The sequence below is a fragment of the Astyanax mexicanus genome, chromosome 22 (assembly GCF_023375975.1).
Source record: "Astyanax mexicanus isolate ESR-SI-001 chromosome 22, AstMex3_surface, whole genome shotgun sequence".
NCBI lineage: Eukaryota > Metazoa > Chordata > Actinopteri > Characiformes > Acestrorhamphidae > Astyanax > Astyanax mexicanus.
Window position 1 is genome coordinate 37917737 of NC_064429.1, and position 21705 is coordinate 37939441.

Here is a 21705-nt window from a genome sequence, read left to right on the forward strand (position 1 = left end):
GTAAATCCTGTAGACCTGCTTTGTGCAACACTCGAAAAAAAAATCCACACAATTAAATTTCATTTGATTGATGTTTTCGGTGTAATAGAGCTTAAAAATGCTAGAAGCTAAAAACTCAACCGAACTCGAAAAAACAGAAAAACTCCAATATCCAATAAACACGAGAGCGGAGATACTTCCATCGATTTCCCTTTAGCACTGTAATCGCTTCACTTACACAAAGGGAAGACCCCTGTAAGTGTGCGCGAGAGTGTGTGTGAGTGTGTGAGAGTGTGTGAGTGTGTGTGTGTGTGTGTGTGAGTGTGTGAGAGTGTGTATGAGTGTGTTAGAGTGTGTGTGTTATTGAATGAACCAATTTCAGGAGTGACTGCACTGTGCTTTATTATTGCTCATAAGCTCAAGGTCAGCTGAGGAAGATGAACTGCTCTCGCCCGCGATCCAGAGCCGACCCAATTCATCAGCCCCACACACACACACACACACACACACACACACACACACACACACAGACACACACAAAGCCCTACAGCTACAAGACGAGCAGGACACCAGACCGCTAACCCCGGGCGGTAGAAGTTTGTGAGAGTTCAGGCGACTGAGGGAGGCTGCTGCATAATGTAGAAAAGTGTGTGTGTGTGTGTGTGTGTGTGTGTGTGTGTGTGTGTGGGTGGTGGAGATGACAGTGCGTGCCGTTGCATATAGATAGAAAACGGTATAAAACTGCCTATATATATACATATATATATATTTATAGCTCTGGGAAAAAATAAGAGAACACTTAAAAATTATGAGTTTCTTTGATTTTAGCAAATTAAAAACCTCTGGAATATAATCAAGAGGAAGATGGATGATCACAAGCCATCAAAGCAAGTTATCCAAAAGCAGTGTGTAAGACTGGTGGAGGAGGAGAACATGATGCCAAGATGCATAAAAACTGTGATTAAAAACCAGGATTATTCCACCAAATATTGATTATTTCTGACTCTTAAACCTTTATGAATATGAACTTGTTTTCTTTGCATTATTTGAGGTCTGAAAGCTCTGCATCTTTTTTTGTTATTTCAGTCATTTCTCATTTTCTGTAAATAAATGCTCTAAATGAGAATATTTTTATTTGTAATTTGGGAGAAATGTTGTCTGTAGTTTATAGAATAAAACAACAATGTTCATTTTACTCAAACATAAACCTATAAATAGCAAAATCAGAGAAACTGAAGTGATGGTGTTGCTAATTGGTTGCTGAGGTGTTGTTAAGGTACATTTTCTATAATCAGCAATTATAGATCTGGAGATACAGCAGCTGGACATGGTATAGTATCTGCCGTGTCTTCAAGACTCAAAGCTCTTGAGCTCATCGCTATCTTACACCCCACCAGCAGTCTATGTTTACTCCTTCTTCCTCCTGCCTGGTTTAAACAGCAGCAGAGCTTCTGAATATATCTACACTGATGGGCGTGGTGTTCTGGAAATGAGGTGTGTTCAGGTACATTTCTGGAGTTTTATCTTGTTTATCTTGGTAACAGAAAACACAGGAGCTCCACTGACTGAATACAACCTAGACAGACGCCAACAGTCAGACGTTCATCGCTATCTCGGTAACACAGGCGCTGTGCCGAGCCGAGCGTACACCCCCACTTATTACACACACATGAACACAAAGCAGCACAAACCCAACTTTTACATCAACAATAAACAGAATAGTAAATAAAATAACATTGCTGTTCCCGTAAATGAGCTGCTGGAGCTCCTTCACAGCGTCAACCAGCAGCTCAGTTTCCTCTGCTGAGAAGAGTTTGTTGAACACGTCCAGGTAGCTGCACCGTTGCAATAGCAATCCACCAAAGACAGAGCTCACCTGATCTACTCTTAAAGAGAATGATGAACAAGAGACGCTCTGATTTTTGTTTATTTTAGACATTACACCCAAAATTGTGCATTTCGAGTCGAGCAAGGTGTACTTTTACCGTCGTTACGATAGCAAAGACACGCTGACACGCCCTAAATCAAGCTGCATAGTCGGTAAAATAGGGTCTATTGTATTTCATGGTATTGCATGAGTTTAAGTGTATTATTACATAAATACAATACAATACATAACTCTCTCTCTCTCTCTTCTCTCTCTCTCTCTCTCTCTCTCTCTCTGATAGAGTCTGGTTGGTTCTCTTTGAGCTGAAGCCTCAGAAGATCAGACACTCGTATTTAAATCACCCCAGAGACCCAGGGGGCTTCGCTCACCCCCAGCTTCCCTTTCCTCTCTCGTCCTTCCTCTCGCGCCCCTCTCTACCTTTTACATTCCCTTCCTTTCATCTCTCTCTCTCTCTCTCTCTCTCTCCCCCTCTCTTCCTGTTCCTCTCTTTATTCAAACTCCAGGCAGATTTTGGCCAGTGTGTGTTTTCTGGGCTGCTGAGGGATTTCTTACTTCCTTAAATTCAACTCAATTCAGTTTAATTCAATATAATTATATTATCCTTCTCATTAAATGTTTGAAATGGAATTGCATGGTGGCTCCTGTGGTATGACAGGTGGATTACATGGTGTTTCTAAGTGTCTGGAGTGGTGTTGCTTAGGGACTCATGTGGTATGACAGGTGGATTCTATGGTGTTTCTAAGTGGCTGCATTTGTGTTGCTTGGTGGCTGCTGTGGTATCACAGGTTGATGCCACTGGGTTCCTAAGTGTTTGAGGTGGAGTTGCTTGATGACTGATTTGATGTGAAAGTTGGATGCTCATGTTCTCCTAAGTGGCTGCAATGGTTTTGCTTGGTGGCTCCTGTGGTATCACAGGTGGTTGGAGCCATGTTCTTAAATTGTTCAAGTTGTGTTGCTTAGGGGCTGTTTGGCATTCTATGGTGTTACTAATTTGTTATGAGGTGGTTGCGGCGGTGTAGCGTGGTGGCTTCTGTGGTATTACAGGTTGATGCTATGGGGTTATTAATATGTTATAAGGTGGTTGCAGTGGTGTTGCTTGGTGGCTCCTGTTGTAATACAGGTAGATTTTATGGTGTTACTAATTTCTGGTATTACAAGTAGATGCTACGGTGTTACTAATGTTGTTATGAGGTTCTTCCAGTGGTGCCTGTGGTATTACAGGTTGATGCTATGGAGTTGCAAATTTATTATGAGGTGGTTGCAGTGGTGTTGCTTGATGGCTTCTGTGGTTTTAACAGGTAGATAGTATGGTGTTACTAATCTGTGGTTGGAGCAGTGTTGTTTTGGTGGCTGCTTCAGTATTACAGATGGATGCTATGGTGTTACTAATCTCTTATGGGGTGGTTGCTGTGGTGATCCTCGGTTAAAGGAAACATAAGGAACGCAAGCGTACAGCTGGTATATTGTAGTCTGCGTCAGTCAGAATCCTCGTTAGAAGTTAATTAGAATTCAGTGACGGAAACCAGAACCACTCTAAAAGCAACTCCTATAAATAACTGGACACGAATACCTAATTAATCTCTCATTCACTCAGCCCTGCATTCACTCATTCCGCTAAATTACGATGCACACGTTCTACCTGTGTGTGTGTATAGTGTGTGTGTGTGTGTGTGTGTGTGTGTGTGTGTGTGAGTGTGTGTTTGTGCGAGAGTGTGTGTGTGTGTGTGTGAGTGTGTGTTTGTGCGAGAGTGTGTGTGCCGGGCTCTCACAGTCAGAGCGAGTGAGTGAGTGTGTGAGGAGACTGTCAAGCACACACACATTGTGGCTTAGATGAGCAGGGGGCATGCGTGGGCACAGGCAGCGGCAGCTGTGTGTGTGTGTGTATGTGTGTGTGTGTGTGTGTGTGTGTGTATGGTGTGTGTGTGTATGTGTGTGTGTGTGTGTGTGTGTGTGTATGGTGTGTGATGGAAATGACAAAGAACCAGTTTGTATCTTAACACTCTATTGTCTCCTGTGCCTCTGCTACTGTTTATCTAAGAGAGTGTGTGTGTGTGTGTGTGTGTGTGTTTCTGTCTGTGTGTGTGTGTGTGTGTGTGTGTGTTTCTGTGTGTGTGTGATGCACGAGGGAGGTCCTGTTCTGAAGTGGTTTAATGTGTGTATCTTGTGCTTCAGTGCCTGTGTTGCTGTTTATTTGAATATGTATGTGTATGTGTGTGTATAAATGTGTTTGTGTATGTGTGTGTATAAATGTGTATGTGTGTGTATAAATGTGTGTGTGTGTGTGTGTGTGTGTATAAATGTGTGTGTGTGTATGTGTGTGTATAAATGTGTGTGTGTATGTGTGTGTATGTGTGTGTATAAATGTGTGTGTGTGTGTGTGTGTATAAATGTGTGTGTGTAAATGTGTGTGTGTGTGTGTGTGTGTGTGTGTGTGGATAAGTGTGTGTGTGTGTGTGTGGTTGATAATGAGCATACCAGCTTACATCGATATTCGTACTGACACAGGCTTTAATTACCTGTCCACATTACTGTGAGTTCAAACACACACACACACACACACACACACACACACACACAAACACATTTATACACACACACACACACACACACACGCTAACCTCACACTCAGCCTTACGACTTGAGTGCAATTCCATGCACCAACAGAACTGATGCAAATGATGTTGCTTGGTGGCTCCTGTGGTATTACAGGTAGATGCTACAGTGTTGCAAACTTGTTATCAAGAAGTTCCAATGGAGTTGTTTAGTGGCTCCTGTGGTATTGCAGGTAGATGCTACGGTGTTGCAAACTCATTATTTGGAATTGTTCCATTGGAGTTGCTTGGTGGCTTCTATGGTATTACTCCGGTGAATTAGTTGTTTTACTCTGAGAGACTCTAAGACTAGGTCAGTATAGATATAGGTTCAGCATTATTACACATGTTATAAAGACTGTTATTAGTGTAAAAATGTCTTTATTTCAAAAGATTTTTTTCGAACTGTTGTTTGTCTCGCTGCCTCCTGGTTGTCGCAGTGCTGTTAGCCAATCACATCGGGCGATATGTTTGCAGGTATGAATATTCATGAGCAAGAGCAAGAAATCCTATTGTTCCTCCCCGCCCACTCCTCCACCAGACTAAAGCAGTGTTATACTGGATCACCGAATCAAAAAATCAGCTCACATATCATTCATTCATATTAGAGACACAACTAGACATTTTAAAAATAATTAAAAAATGATGGATGGAGATCTTTAAAATCAGATGTGATGGGAGGTGTGTGAGTGTGAGCTGTAGGTGGCGCTGTGATGATCAGATCTGTGTGTTCCGATCCGGGTGGAGATGGTAGATGTGATGGAGCTGGATGGAGCTCTGGGCCGGCGGCTGATTAAAAAGCTCACCGGGGGATAATGACTTCACACCACCGCTTTAATGTGACAGCCAGCTAAAAGCTCTGCCAGCTTCTTTATTTCACTTTATTTATTTATTATTTCTAGTGCTTTTGTCTGGAAAGTAGACCCAGTGCACCTCCTGATGCCTGATGGGAATTAACCTCATCTGTGTGTGTGTGTGTGTGTGTGGGGGGGGGGTTATAAGAGCAGATTATGTTTTATTTTTTTTATCCAAGAATAAACCAAATAAAAAAAAAAACGTATTAACCAATTTGCTGTCATTTGTAAGAAAACCCACTTTCTTTGTGTTTTTTTACCGTAAAATTGACCATTTTAAAATGACTTACTCTAAAGAAGACAAGTTTATGAATTTCTCAATATAACAAGTTCGTAAAATGTATTATTGAAACACTAAATTACAATCTTTTCTAGTTGCTGATCTCAATCAAATCCCATCAGATCCAAGAAGAACATCTAAAAACATCAGAAAAATTAAATATCATGATTAAAATCATTCTACAGCATCGTACACAACAACTTTACAACTACAACACCACCATGGCAACCACCTAGCAACCCTATAGCATTACCTGCTATTCCACGGCAACCACCTATCCTGGATTCTGCATAAATGAGTAGATACTGAATAATTCATTTATAGTAGATGCTGAATAAATAATTTATAGAAGATACTAAACACCTAAATACCCATAGTGGATTCTCAATACTTCATAGTGGATACTCAGTAATTAATAGTAGATATTTAATAAGTTATAATGGATGCTCAATAATTCATAGTGGATACTCAATAAATCATAGTTGATACTAAAAAGGTAAAGTGCATACTCAATACTTTATAGTGGATACTCAATAATTAGTAGTGGATATTCAATAATTTATAATGGATGTTCAATACTCTACAGTGGACACTCAATAATTCATAGTGGATACTCAATACTGCATAATGGATACTTAATATCTCATAGTGGATACTCAATATTACTACTACTAGTACTACTACTAATAATAATAATGGATACACAATAATTCATACTGGATACTAAAATTACAGTATCTAAGTTCATAATAAATAGTGATTACCCAAAGGCGATTGATCATGTAGCAGTCACACGACCAATCACACGCTTCCACCTGTCTTTAATAGACCCTGTACTTGCACACCTGTCTTTAGGGTCATTTTAATGCATTTAGAGGATTTGTTTGTTTTCTTATCCTCCTTTTCTTTCTTTCTTCTTTCTTTTCTGGCTTCATGATGTCTGATGGTTCTTATTTTGCTGTCTGCTGGAATCACTAACCATCAATTTATAACCAGTTGTCATCGTCTTGGGTTCTCACGCCAGCTTGGGGCCCTATAGTGCAATTGATTGGTTTTGCTTGATTGCCTTGTTGCACATTTGCAACCAGGTTTTAGTCCTATCCGGTTGCATGGGGGGGGGGGGCACCCCTGCCCTCTATGTACTGCAGAATCTCAAAGCTTCCATCCAGAAGCTATAAGATCTGTGCTGATAATGGAGCTTATGGTAAAAATGTAAATTCAAATCTCAGATTAAAAGACTCAAAATTACGACTTTTAACATTTTTATTTCTATGCTCGCATCTTGAATCTTTTAGTAGACATCTAGACTAGTCTAAGTTAATATTTATTTTAGTATTAGTATTATAAAAGCACCTCCTAGGGCTTCAACTGGTCCAGTGTTCTAAAGCGCTGCCACTATGATCAGGAGATTGCTGTTTCGAATCCTGTTCATGCAGCTTGCCATCAGCTGCCGGAGCCCTGAGAAAGCACACACACAGTTGTCCTTGCTGTTTCTCTCTGGGTGGATACAGTACAGTAGATGGCGCTCTTCTTTCCCCTCATCACTCCTAGGGTGATGTGGATCAGCACAAGGCTGCGTCTGTGAGCTGGTGTGTCAGAACTGAGTCGCTGCGCTTTCCTCTGAGCGTTAGCGCTGTGATGCTACTCTGCAAAAAGGTTCGAAAAGAGGCGGAGTCTGACTTTATATGTTTACTAATCTTCTTAACCCTCCTGGTGTTCAAAGGGGATCACTATTCTAAAAATAAATAAATAAAAGTGATAAAAGTGCCTCCAGATATCTTCGTCACCTTCCTCTGAGCGCAGGTTGCATTAGCATGCAGAAAGAGTCCTGAAACATTCAGAGATTAGCAACAAATGAAGAAGGAACGTCACTTATTTCTTTATTTATTCACTCCAGAGTCCGCTTCTATATTAAATCACATCGTTTGCGATTGTTACGGGACACAAAAGGCGCGAGTGCGTGCCCGGCGGAGGAACCGGAGGAGACGGGGCGCGAGAGAGACAGAGAGAGAGAGAGAGAGAGAGACAGAGAGAGAGAGAGAGAGGCGGCGCAGGAAGGACATTCTTAATTTACAGCGGCCTTCGCTCAGTGACTCGCTGATAATAAGCTAAGGGAATTCAGGCGCATTTGAAAGCGTGCGAGAGAGTGTGCACGAGAGAGTGTGCACGTCCAGAACGGAGAGCCCTTCACTTCACAGCCCGAGAAACAGCCCATGAAAGCGTCGAGGCACGGAAGACTCATAAGAGTCAGAAAACTAGGAAAACTCAGAAAACTCAGAAGACTCATAAGAGTCAGAAGAGTTAGAAGACTCAGAAGAGTCACAAGACTAATAAGACTCATACGACTCATAAGAGTCATAAGACTAATAAGACTCATAAGATTCATAAGAGTCAGAAGACTCATAAGAGTCAGAAGACTCAGAAGAGTCAGATAAGTCAGAAAACTCAGAGGACTCAGAAAACTCAAAGACTCATAAGAGTCAGAAAACTCAGAAGAGTCAGAAGAGTTAGAAGACTCAGAAGAGTCAGAAGACTCAGAAGAGTCAGAAGACTCAGAAGACTCAGAAGAGTCAGATAAGTCAGAAGACTCAGAAGACTCAGAAGAGTCAGATAAGTCAGAAGACTTAGAAAAGTCAGAAGGTGGTTGGAAGCAGAATGGCGGTACAGAAAGGTTACGCTGAGTGAAACATGGAGAATTAAGTGCTGGAGAAGCACCAGCACTGTTCACTGTTCACTACAGGAACAGTGTAAAAAGTTCCCATCCTTTAATCTCTTTTCCACAATAAAGCGTTGCAGGATGGGTCTGGTAACTGATGTGATAATGCCGCAATAGCAATGCGATACAACACCGCATTATCGATATTGGATGAGTTTTATTACAATGATAATGCTGTGATAATTATGCTAAGCGACACCTGTAACTTGCGTAATTATGTTGCTGTACGGTGGGACAAGGCCCATAGCTTTGTGGTTCTAGGCTTATATACTAAAATGCATACTAACGTTGCAGTAGCAATCTTGCATGAGGTCCTTAGCAAGCTTTTAATAAATGTGATAAGACCACAGTAGTAGGGTTCAACTACAATTTGTAAATTTACTTAGACCAACTTAAAGTATTATAACGTTAGTTTAGGTGATTAATTTGTTATAGTTTAAGGTGCAATTTTCACCTAGCCAAACCAAGGCTAGGCTTAAAGGGGTAGTCAGTGACAGGCATGGTCAGTAACAGGAAAGCAGCAAAATATAAACAACATACAGAAAGTGAATGAAGGCAAAACGGAGAAAAGGTCATACACGGGGAATCCAGCATTAAAAAAAAAAGAGCAAGGCAAAAAAGAGTAGCCAATATACAAAAAATAGGTCAACAATGGTAAAAAGCGGTAAGTGATAAAAGAGGGTACGGCAAGAGAGTAGTCAAAAATACAAAACAAGTCAGTAACAACAAAGGCAAAAACAAAGGAAATGTGCTGTAGAAGAGCTAGCAAACAGGTGTGAGCAATCAGAAGCCTGGGGAGCGGGAATGTTGAAGTGTCATGTGATTATCAGTCATTATGAGTCAGAAAAGTCCGGTGTGAGTGTATGCTGGGAATTGGAGTCTTTGTTGTGTGCAGGCAGAGCAGACTGACAGAAATTCGATATTTTCTGTTTAGCTGATGTAAAAATCACATTAATGAGACTGTTTTAATTTTTTTACTTGTTATTTTCAGTTTAACATGAAGCCATAGTGTAAACAGGTCCTGCAGCTCACTTTTAGCCCCCGACCACATCATTATAACCACATCAGACTTCATGTGTTCCTCCTGAGCATCTTCTCCTTACTGCAAACCAACTCAAATCCCCAAATCCCCTGATCTTTTACCACTCTATCAGCTCCAGACCTTTTCCCACCACATCACTTCCTGCGGACGCCGGGTCATGTGACCGGGAGGACGGAGGGATGATGTCATGGCCACTGAAGAACAATGAGGCCACAGTGAAACTGGTTTAACCAGCAGAAACTGCTCCCGTCTAAAAATACCATATCCTGCTTCCTCTTCCTGCGCTGCTGCTGTAATCCGGCTACGAGACTCGACTCAGAGCCCTGGCTTACAGGAACACTCAGGGGTACTTCAGTGTAGCACTGTTGTACTTACAGTATGCCCCGCTAGCACTGCGGTTAGCCGCTAATTCTAATGCTAATGGTGCTGCACCCAGCCTTACTGTAAATAAAAGGAAATGCTTTACTCACCCATATAAACAGGAGAGAATTTTAAGAATTACAGTTTTGTTTACTTAAGTGTTTCCCCCAGTGGTGAGACCTAGGTGACCTAGCAACCATCTAGCAAGCTCAAAGCAGCCACTTAGCAATGCCATACCAGGAGCCACCTAGTATAACACACTCTACCATCAATAGTAACTACATTACTGATCAACAAACTTCATATCAACCACTTAACAACGCCATAGAAACCACAAAGACTACTACAACGTTTTTTGTTTACCATAGCACCCATTTTGCAACAGTGTAAGCAAAGGTAAGCACCTGAAATATCATAGCAGCCACCTGCCGTAGCCACGACTTATCAAAGCAATAGCAATCACTTTGCAATCACTTGCCAACACCATAGCAACCACCTAGTAATCACCTGTTTAGCTACAACTCTCCAATACTGTAGCAATAACTTGAATTTTATTTGCTTTTATCAACATTATAGCAACCACTAGGCAACTACCTAGCAAACCACTTAGAGCGCAGTCTACCACTTTACCTCTAACTACACTACTGCAGTTACTCCCTGTCTTAGCAACACCCTAGCAACCATCTGGCAAGCTTATAGCAGCCATTTAGCAACACCATAGGAGCTACCTAGTATAACACACTCTACCATCTATAGTAACTACATTAATGATCGACAACTTCATATCAACCACTTAACAACTTTTTTTGTTCACCATAGCAACCACCTATTAACCACCTACATAGCTCCCACTCTCTAATACCATAGCAATGACTTTAGATTCATTTGCTTATCAACGTTATAGCAACCACTAGGCAACTACCTAGCAAACCACTTAGAACGCACTCTACCACTCTACCTCTAACTACACTACTGTAGCTACCCCCTGTCCTAGCAACACCCTAGCAACCATCTAGCAAGCTTATAGCAGCCGCTTAGCAATGCCATGGGATTGAAGTTGATATGAAGCTGCAGATCAGTAGTAGTAGTTACAGTAGTTACAGTTGCATGGTGGAGTGTGTTATACCTGGTGGTTCCTATGGAGTTGCTAGATGGTTGCTAGGGTGTTGTGGACACTGGGTCATGTGACAGGGAGGACGGAGGGATGATGTCATGGCCACTGAAGAACAATGAGGCCACAGTGAAAATACCGCATCCTGCTTCCTCTTCCTGTGCTGCCGTAATCCAGCTGTTTCTGACTCCCGATACCAAACCCGGCGACGGCGCTAACTCTGCACAGCGCTGACAGTGATGCACTGCACAGCCAGACACAGGTAAAGAAACACCTGCGTCTGCAGCTGGGGAACATCTCCGTCTCTGAGAGATCCAGCTGTGCCGAGTCAGTCTCCGTCTGGAGGAACGTCACTCACTTCTCTACTCAAACAAACGCCGTCAACAAACCTTCAGCATGATAACAGCGCACTGTGCCTCTAAACAGGAGCTTTACTCGTCCAGGAAGTTTAGAGTCAACTCGGGAGTCAGTGGAGATCATAGACTGTGTATAGCTGGACAGAGCATTGTCTCTCAAAAGTGAAGCCACCACAGGTCGGGCGCCCCCTGCTGTTCGGTTTCAGAAAGCTGTGTAACCCCACCCATCCCCATAGGTTTCAATGGCCAAAACAGAACAACTTTCAATCACGTTTTTTTCTAATATACTGTAATTCTACCTCCATTATTTAAATGCAACAGCTAGTGTAACCTCTGCTTATATTGTTAAATCTTTATATCCCCACAGAATTCGTTTTTAAAACGTTATTCAGCTCTATTAAAAAAGGTGTGTTTATTGTAAAAGAGCTGGTTATGGGCGGGACCAATAACAGACAGTCAGCTCCGCTCCGCCCTGCTCTGCAGCCTGTGACCTCGAGGCAGCCCTCAGGGGCGGGGTTATTTAAATGAGTAGGCTGTCTCTCCACAGTCTTTCTCCCTCCTCTGGTCTCTACTGCGCTCTACAGACTCGGGTTTCAGGATCAACAACATGGAGGAAGATTTTGGCTTCATTTTCATTGAATGAATGGGAACGGAGACACAGCGTCCATCTTTTTTACAGTCTCTCATGGAGATGATTCCAAACAGTCGCTTCAATCAGTTTTCTTACAGAGAAAGAAATGAGACGAAAAACATGTTTAATATCTACTAGAAATATTAATAGACCAAAGGACATGTAGAGTTTTTCAATATATTTAGTGATTCCTACTTTAGACAGCTGTAATATGGTTGCTATGGTTTTCCTAAGTGACCGTTACTTATAGGTGGTTGACATGGTTTGACTAATTGGTAGCTAGGTGATTTCTATGGTCATGAAACTGGAAACTATGTGGTTACATACAGCAATATTTCAGATGGGGGACTTCGGACCCCCATGTTGTGATTGGTCCAAAAAAATTGTTTGGCCAATCGGTGTAGACTGTCGCTTCCCCGTTTTAAAAATCATTTGCGTAAAAAAGTTGCGAAAAGACGAGTTTGTCGCTCTACAAATCTCATCTTCGTCCAATAGGAAATGAAAGGTTAACATTGCTCCACTGTCAATTTGCTGTCCCATGACTTTTGGCACATCAGTGTATGTTTCTAATTGTATCTTTTTATGCCCTTCATCTTTATCATCATTTTTACCATCATCATCATCATCATCATCTCTCGTTCTGTATATTTGTTTACAGACACGCTATTCTATTAATTTATGCAGCATCCTGCAGCGTTTGCTGTGAGATACGCACACGCTCTCGCAACACACTCGCGCACACACACACTCGCGTGTACACACACACAAACTCAGGCCAAATCTGAATTCCAGTTCAGTTCAGAGTTAAATTTTGTGAGCAAATATGAACTAAGATTGAAGTACAGTGATGCTGTCACATACTCTCGCGCGCACACACACTCGCGCACACACTTTCCATTCTTTCACAGAGCAGCACGATAGAGCTGATAGGCATTTCATTTTTTCTCCATTTCATCATCATCTCTCTCTCTCTTTCTTTCTCTCCCTCTCTTGCTCCCTCCCTCGCTCGCTCTCGCGCCCCTCTCTCTTTTCCAGTGCAAGCAGTTTGAGAAAAGATGCTTGCTTAAGGCTTACAGCAGCAGAAGCTGCTTTGATATGCTATATGCCTTATGAGCTGTCAGAGCTGGAGAAGCGAGAGAGGAAAAGAGAGAGAGAGAGAGAGAGAGTTAGCATTAGCACAGCGCTGGGCTAATTAAGGGAGCCATAATTAGAGCGGTGTCTGACAAACAGCAGCCGGCTTTCATCCCCCCCTCTCTACACTCCTCCACCATCCCTCCATCATCCCCTCCTCCACTGCAGCACCACTCCTCCCTCTGTCTGCTCTCCTCCCTCTCTCGTCCCTTCTCGTTTTCATCTCTCCGTTCTCTACCTGTCCACATTCCCTGCACTTCACTCATGCTTTTTCTCTTACATTCCCCTTTCTGTGCAATTCGCCTTTCTTCTTCCTTTCTTCAAAAACATTCCCTCGTTCTCCATGTTCTTCCCACTTCTGTTTGTCTTTTCTATCTTTTTTAATCAAAATTCCGTCCGTTTTTATGTTTTTACAGATTCCCTCTTTCCGTACTTTTACCTTCTTTTCTTTAAATGAGTAAAAGCATTTTCATGTACTTTCTCTTGAATCCCTTTTTTAGAAAATTCCCAAAGTTCTCTACCCTATCCTCAATACCAAAATTCCTTATTCCTTTACTCTACCAATAATTCCATGTGTTCAAAATTCCCTCTTTCTTCATCCTATTATTAAGTGCTTTACTTTAAAATTCCCGACTATTTTACCTTCCCCAGTTCCTATCCATCATCCTCTGTTTATGATTCAGTTTTTTTCTTCTTCATGTTCATATACTTTCGCTTTTTCCAATCCATTTTTTCAAAATTCCCAATCATTACCCTCTTCCCAAACTGCTTGTTTTTTCAGAATTCCATATCATTACCCTATCACCAGTCTCTCTTTTAACTCTCTCAATTATCTTATTCCCAGTTCCTCATCTTTGGAATTCCCTCTTTTATCTTATTCCTCATTTTCAAAATTCTCTTGTTTATCTTATGTCCAATTCATATTCTTCAGAATTCCCTCTTTTACCTTATTCCCAATCCCTCATTTTTGGAATTCCCACTTTTAACTTATTCCCTGTATTTCCAATGTATTCCCAATCCTTCATCTTTGGAATTACCTCTTAACTTATTTCCAAGCCCTCTTCTTTGAAAATTACCTCTTTTACCTTATTCTCAATCTGTCATTTTCAGAATTCCCTCTTTAATATTTTTCCCAATCCATCTTCTTTGGAATTCCCTCTTTTAACTCATTCCCAATCCCTCTCTTTCAGAATTCCCTCTTTTATCTTATTCCCAATCCCACTTCTTCAGAATTTCTTCTTTTCCCTTATTACCAATCCCTCATCTTCGGAATTCTCTCTTTTATTTACAATCTCTCTTCTTCGGAAATTCCCTCTTTTACCTTATTCTCAATCCTTTATTTTCAGAATTCCCTCTTTTATCTTATTCCCAATCCCTATTCTTCAGAATTGCCTCTTTTATCTTATTCCCAATCCCTTTTCTTTAGTATTCCTTATTTTTGTCTTACTCCCAATGCCTCATTTTTAGAATTCCCTATTTTATCATATATCCAATCCATCTTTTCCAGAATCCCCTTTTTTCCTTATTCTCAATCCCTCATCTTCAGAAATCCCTCTTTTCTCTTATTCACAATCTCACACTTTCATAACTTTCTCTTTTATCTTATCCCCAATCTTTTTTTTATAAAATTCATTTTCTCTAGTCTCTTCTGAAACCCTCTTCTTTAAAATTCAATCTCTCATTCATTTCTTGTTTTTATTTTATTCCCAATCCTTCTTCTTCTTTTTCGGAATTCCTTTTTTTTCCCCACTCTTTCTCTCTAGTTCTACTTCTTTAAAATTCCCTCTTTCTTTTGATTTCTCTTTCTTGTCTTTTACATCCACCCCACATGCCTTTGTTTCTTCTTTTTCTTCTTGCTTTCTCCGAAGTCGTCCTCTACTTCTGCTTATTCTATTCTCCTCTCGTTCTTCACCCCCAGCTCCAGAATCCAGAATCTTGTTGTTTTCTTTTGGACGCTCCTCTCGTTCTTCGCCCCCTCTCCTCGTCCTCGGCTTTGCTCTGTTCATCAGTGAAGGGCTGCTGGTGTGACTCACAGTGAAAGTGAGGAGGGTGTAAAACTAGGCCAGACTCATCACTTAACTAATCCTACAGCCACGCAGCGCTTGCATCAGCACCAGCATCAGCACCACCAGCAGCATCATCAGCCGGAGCTTCAGCCTGAACTCTAACTCTAATTCAGCTCAAACTTTCACCACAAACCAGCAGCAGACCACGATGACGAGTCTGGAGTCTGAACTCTGGATAATAAACTGACCTCCGCTGCTGTTATGATGCTGCTAATTGTTACACTGGAGGAACTGCTGACATTTTACTTGTTATTCTTGCAATATTTGCAGCATTTATAACAGCAGAGAGAAGCTCTACTGTTCTCTAGTTAGAATTACAGCACTGAGCCGAAGTTTTAGACACATAAACCTCTTCTAATAAATGCTAATGCTAATTTAGCTGCTTTAGGTTGCATCTTTAGCTGAAACAGATGTGCAAATGCATGTGCACAGCTTGTCTTATACCTAGAGAAGTGAAAATAATAAGGACACATTTCTGAGATTGTCTTTTCCAGACAGTAGAGAGTAGAGAGTTCCTTCAACAAGATCAATTTACTATTTTTAATATATATATATATATATATATATATATATATATATATATATACTTTTATATATATATATATATATATATATATATATATATATATATATATATATACTTTAATCCAAAGTGGAGTAAATAGAGAGCAAAATCTCAGTTTGCCTAATATTGTCAATATCCTATCAATTAAAATATATCTTGATAGGCACCAATCCCAGCAACCACCTAACAATACTACAACAACCACCTGGTATACCACAGCAACCACAAGCAGTTTTAATGGGATTGGCCACGTAGCACCTTCAGAAGCAATACTTTGTCTAATATATTGCCAATATCCTGTCCAATATATATCACGATTAACTTTCTGCAGCATCAATACTACAACGACAACCTGGTATACCACAGAAACCATCCAACACTCTGATATTAGTAATGCTAATCAAGTTGTCAAATGCAATGTTTCTACTCCAACATCTAGTAGAAACTATTTTAATATTAAATTCAGAAGTAACAATGAACGAAAAAGTAATCACCTGGCATACCACAGCAACCACCAGAAGTTTTAATGGGACTGGCCATGTAGCACCTTCAGAAGCAATACTTTGTCTAATATATTGCCAATATCCTGTCCAATCCATTGGATTCCAACTGAAACATCAGTAGAAACCTTAGAAAAAGTAAATATCATGATTAACTTTCTGCAGCATTAATAATACAACGACAACCTGGTATACCACAGCAACCATTCAACACTCTGATATTAGTAATGCTCATCAAGTTGTCAAACGCAATGTTTCTACTTCAACATCTCGTAGAAACTAGTTTAATATTAAATTCAGAAGTAACAATGAACAAACAAGTAACCACCTGGTGTACCATAGCAACCACCAGCAGTTTTACGTACCTGAAAGTGGAAACTAGTGAATATTTTCATACATTCTGTTGGGTGGTGACCCTACATCTTGTAGAAGGTCTTCTCTAGACCGTAGATACAGTTACTCCAAAAAAAGCCGAATAAACTCTTTTTAAAACTGTTGATTTCAGAAGAGGAAACAGGTGGATGAGCAGGTATCCCAGTCCTTTTAGTGGTGTAGAGTGAGTAATTCGTGTTATTTGAGAAAGTGCAGTCACTGCTACTGTATTTGGAAAGTGCTGACCTACTTCCCCCCGAGCTGCAGCAAATTTACAGGTAATTAGCACAGCTAATCTGCTCAGACCTGCTGCTCGCCTACAGACCTCCACACTCCTCACATTCAGATACTACAGACCTTTACCTCCTTTAAACAGCAGCAGATCTTCTGAATATATCTACACTGATGGGCGTGTTGTTCTGGAAATGAGGTGTGTTCAGGTAAATGGGTGTGTTTAATCATGTTTTGGGCGTAACATGAAATAATAAACCAGATTAAATTTAGATGAGTGTCTCTCAGTCACTCATCATTCTCTTTAAGAGTAGATCAGGTGAGCTCTGACTTTGGTGGATTGCTATTGTAACGGTGCAGCTACCTGGACGTGTTCAACAAACTCTTCTCAGCAGAGGAAACTGAGCTGCTGGTTGACGCTGTGAAGGAGCTCCAGCAGCTCATTTACGGGAACAGCAGCGTTATTTTATTTACTATTCTGTTTATTGTTGATGTAAAAGTTGGGTTTGTGCTGCTGTGTGTTCATGTGTGTGTAATAAGTGGGGGTGTACGCTCGGCTCCGCACAGCGCCTGTGTTACCGAGATAGCGATGAACGTCTGACTGTTGGCGTCTGTCTAGGTTGTATTCAGTCAGTGGAGCTCCTGTGTTTTCTGTTACCAAGATAAACAAGATAAAACTCCAGAAATGTACCTGAACACACCTCATTTCCAGAACACCACGCCCATCAGTGTAGATATATTCAGAAGATCTGCTGCTGTTTAAATGATGTGGGTAGAATGTGTAAAAATAGACTGTTTAAAGTCTTTAAAGTCTAATAGTAGACATGTAACATGAAACGTAGACCTGAAAACAACCTTTCTACATAAAGTAAAGAAGAAGGTCTGTTTCTGGCTGTTGTGGAGAGTAAGGTGAAGTTAGTAGAGAGTAAAAAAGTCCAGTACAGGTATTTTAAACAGAACCGGGCTCGGCGCCGGGAGTCTGGACCTGCATTAACTCTTATTGTCTTCAGATCAGACGCTGACACTCCGATACCACTCACCTGTCTCCTGTCATTCTGCTCAGTGCGACACCTGTCAACACCCACTCTCCCAACCGCAGCACCACACACACACACACATATTTACACACATATATATACACACACTCTTACACACGTACGTACCGACACAACCCCACCCCCCCGCCCCCGCCCCCGCCCCTGCCGCTCTGTCAGGGTTAGATGAAGTCTCCAGTCACTCCGAACAAAAGCCGGCTTTGAAACAGAATCCAATCTTACAGAGAGCTTTAATAAATGCAGCGCGGCTGCAGCAGGACGCAGCAGCTTCAGGGACTCTCACACACACACACACACACACACACACACACACTTTATACACACACACACACACTCACACACACACTCACACACACACACACTCTGAGATTGTGAGTGGAACAGAAGCGGGTTATAGCCGGGATCGAGGAGCAACTGGAATTAATGTTGAAGGAGCTGCTGAACACAAGCAGCAGATACAACAACACACAGTTACACACACCTGTACACACACACACATACACACCTGTACACCAGCACAATTCAACAAAGGTGCGTCATGATGATCATCGCTATCTTTCACCCCGCCAACAGTCTATTTTTACTCCTATTTTCCTCCTGCTTTATTTAAACAGCAGCAGATCTTCTGAATATATCTACACTGATGGGCGTGGTGTTCTGGAAATGAGGTGTGTTCAGGTACATTTCTGGAGTTTTATCTTGTTTATCTTGGTAACAGAAAACACAGGAGCTCCACTGACTGAATACAACCTAGACAGACGCCAACAGTCAGACGTTCATCGCTATCTCGGTAACACAGGCACTGTGCCGAGCGTACACCCCCACTTATTACACACACATGAACACACAGCAGCACAAACCCAACTTTTACATCAACAATAAACAGAATAGTAAATAAAATAACATTGCTGTTCCCGTAAATGAGCTGCTGGAGCTCCTTCACAGCGTCAACCAGCAGCTCAGTTTCCTCTGCTGAGAAGAGTTTGTTGAACACGTCCAGGTAGCTGCACCGTTACAATAGCAATCCACCAAAGTCAGAGCTCACCTGACCTACTCTTAAAGAGAATGATGAGTGAGTATTAGTTTCTAAGGATATCTGAACCTGCAATGGCCAAAAGTATATGGAGCATCCTTTGTTTGAGCAGCCCAGTTTGTGGAGTTATTAGTGATGATATTCGTGTGGAACCGTGTCGGTTCCGTGTAAAACGGGTCGGATGGTTCTGTGTAAAGCGGGTCGGGCGGTTCTGTGTAAAGCGGGTCGGGCGGTTCCGTGTGATCCTGGTTCTGTAATGCTCAGTCAGGCGTGGACGCTGCGTCTCTCTGAGAAACTGGAACTGGTAATTAAAGCCGATGTTCGGAAGCTCTGCCAGATTCACCATGAATATATGGATGGGTCTGCGCTGCACATGCCGGCGCATGTGAGGGACGCTGTGTGAGAGAGATAGAGTGTGTGTGTGTGTGTGTGAGAGAGAGAGAGTGTGTGAAAAGAAGTGAGAGAGTGAGAGAGAGAGGAATAAGGACTGAAGATGGCTTTGTTCTTTATCTGATCCCAGTGTGGCACTTTCAGCCTGAGGTGTGTGAGAGGGGTGGGAATAATGCGAGTGTGTGTGAGGGGAAGAGTGTGTGTGTGTGTATTTTTGTGAGCACCAGATGTCCTCGTAAGGACAGCAGTATCTTATATTTCTCACATTTTTGTCGTCCTCGTTGGTCTGTATAGATAATTATGGTAAATTACTGATTTATCGTAAAATTTATGAACAATTCAGTGATTTTTGATGAGCTTATTATCGTGGGTGGTGATTATTCTCAGCACTGCAGTGATCAGCATGGTGGTGTGTATGATACAGCAGTGCTGCTGGAGTTTTTAAACACATCAGTTGCATTGAGAACTGTCTGTCTATCGGTCTGAGAATCTGTCTGTCTGTCAGTCTCTCTATTGGTCTGCCTATCCATCTGTCTATCGGTCTGTCTTCCATTCTAAGAATCTATCTCTCTGTCTATTGATCTGTCTATCGTCTGCAAACCTGTCTGTCTGTCTGTGTATTGGTCTGTCTATTGGTCTGCCTATCATCTGCAAATTTGTCTGTCTGTCTGTCTATCGGTCTGAGAACCTATCTGTCTGTCTTTCGATCTCCATGTCTGAGTGTCTGTCAGTCTGAGAATCTGTCTGTCTGTCTGTCTATCGGTTTGTCTGTTGGTCTGCCTATCAATCTGTCTATCAGTCTGAGAATCTGCCTGTCTGTCTATCAGTCTGTCTATCAGTCTGAAAAACTGTCTGTCTGTCTAACATTCTGAAAACATTCGGTTTATTGGTCTGTCTATCGATCTGTCTATCAGTCTGAGAATCTATTTGTCTGTCTTTCGCTGTATCTCCGGGTCTGAGTGTCTGTCTGTCTGAGAACCTGTCTGTCTGTCTGTCTGAATAGTCCACCAGCTAAAAATAAAGTTTGTAGAGAAACAGATACAGAACTACAGTCTGTAATTATTATATTATTAAACCACAGAGTATCAATGCAACGTCCTCACAAGGATGGGAAAACAATCCTCTGTGTGTGTGTGTATATATATGTGTGTGTGTGTGTGTGTGTGTGTGTGTGTGTGTGTGTGTGCACTCTTGGTCACAATAGTGAATCAGTGGTGATGTGTGGGAGCGTGTTAATGTAACCTCACGCAATCGTCTGCGTCAGAAACCCGACCGTCCGTCAGAACCGAGCTGTTGATCAGGTTCTGGACCGAGACGGTTCTGAGAATGAGAATCCGGCGGGAAATCAGAGGGAGAGAAATTACACAATAAAAAAGTGAGATAAAAAACTAACATGACTTGTTTAGAAGTGAATGAAGTGAAGTGAAATGATGAAATACTCTTCAGATACTCTACAGACTTTTTCCAAATGTTTTTGGAAACCCTTTGTAAAGATTTACTGCAGTATATCCAGCTACTTTATATTTTACATTCTTAGATGATCAGTTTTGAACATCTCTGCTGGATTTTCTCAGTCGGTTTTATGAGGTAGAATCACCTGGAATTCAGGCTTTCAGTTAACAGCTGTGCTGAACTCATCAAGAGTTAAATACTTGAATTTCTTGTCTCTTAATGTAAAGTTTGAGAGCATCAGTTAAAGTAAAGTAGTGAAGAGGTAGAGTTACAGGTATACAGTGAATAGTGAATATTTGAGTAATGTTCGAATCCAGGTTATGAGAAGAAACAACTACTCAACTAAATAAAGAATTAAAAAAATATTTTAAGAAGAAATTAAGGTCAGTCAATCTAAAAAAAAGAAGAATTTCAAGAATTTTGAAAGTATCCTCAAGTGCAGCCACCGCAAAAAAGAACATCAAAAATGTTATAATGATGGAACTGGCACTCATCAGGACTGCCCCTGGAAAGGTTGGAAGAGTGAGAGTTTCCTCTGTTATACAGGACAGAGTTACCAGCCTCAAAAACCATAAGTTAACAGCATGCATTGAATATTTTGCACTTTAGTATTATTTTTTGTTATTGTTATTCTATTATTAATTCATGCTCAATCAAAGTATTGATCAGTTGCTGTATTTGATAAATGTGTAAACCCTCTATATGTAAACTATATAAAACTTCTACATTTATTTTGTAGCACTAGTATATTATAGTGTTTATATGCATGCACTAAATATTCTACTTTCTGTACTAGTATTTTGGTCGAATACATTATTTTAATGCTACATTATTTAGTTTATGTAATTATTAATTTATGCTAAATTAAATCTGTTTTGGTTTAACATAAATTTATACTATATATAAAACTTCTATTGTTATGCAAGCCAGACGTAAAATAGACACAATGCACATCATAAATCAGTAGTTTTAAGTATTTTCTCGTTTTAGAGAGTGCGTGGCACTGGGCATGTTTACTCCAGATGTAGCGATGGCATCGGTGCCAGCTGACCCTCAGGGTGGAGATGTGATTGGTGGGAGTTGGTCTAAAAGCACTAAAAGC

At 41.1% G+C, this 21705-nt stretch overlaps 1 protein-coding gene across 1 annotated transcript in view; it reads right to left on the bottom strand.

Annotated features, from left to right (window-relative positions):
* Window positions 1-898: 898 nt before the first annotated feature.
* The window catches only part of txnrd2.2 (thioredoxin reductase 2, tandem duplicate 2), a 427445-nt gene continuing 406638 nt past the window's right edge, over window positions 899-21705 (bottom strand). Inside the window, exon 18 of the mRNA XM_049470301.1 lies at window positions 899-1187. The gene's annotated coding sequence lies outside the window, so the exon portion shown is untranslated. The remainder of the gene's footprint in view (window positions 1188-21705) is intronic.